General features: G+C 44.4%; 1 non-coding gene across 1 annotated transcript; it reads right to left on the minus strand.

The window, feature by feature from the left end:
- Positions 1 to 204: 204 nt before the first annotated feature.
- LOC117119493 lies at positions 205 to 323 on the minus strand. The gene has a single exon (XR_004447195.1). It is a non-coding gene; the product is annotated as a 5S ribosomal RNA (ribosomal RNA).
- Positions 324 to 583: the final 260 nt, after the last annotated feature.

Raw genomic sequence — 583 nt, forward strand, 5'->3', positions numbered from 1 at the left:
CTCGAACCTAACACCAGCGAATTAATTGCGTATTGTTGATATGAACATATACTTGTATGATTTTTATTGGATGAGAGTGCAATTTCCGGGCACTTAGAGGTCCATATTCTCAAAATGTTTGCACCTCAGCCCCAACTATTTGGGCCCGAGGTCGTATGGAGTCTCACGCACCCCTACTTTAGAATTTGGGGGGAAAATGTAAAAAGTCTATAGCACCCGGTATTCCCAGGCGGTCACCCATCCAAGTACTAACCGGGCCCAACGTTGCTTAAATTCGGTGATCGGACGAGAGCCAGTGTTTTCAACGTAGTATGGCCGTAGACATGTGAATGGTATTTCCACTCATAGTTAATCTCGGCATATAGCATAATTATCCAATCATGAAGCTCTATGATTGATGACGTTTCATATCAACGCGCGCTTGTCTGGCGGGGATTTCCTCTGACTCCCCTGACCACTCTGCTGCGCGAGTACATTTTTTACAAACACCTGTGTTGAACAATAAACCAACCATTTTTCTACGGCACTAACTAGGATGCTTTAGACAGAAGAAGACTGCCGTTTTGTTTAAACGACCCTCGAA

This window comes from Anneissia japonica, unplaced genomic scaffold (genome assembly GCF_011630105.1).
Source record: "Anneissia japonica isolate Jap-2015-1 unplaced genomic scaffold, ASM1163010v1 scaffold41234_len583_cov83, whole genome shotgun sequence".
NCBI classification, from domain to species: Eukaryota; Metazoa; Echinodermata; class Crinoidea; order Comatulida; family Comatulidae; genus Anneissia; species Anneissia japonica.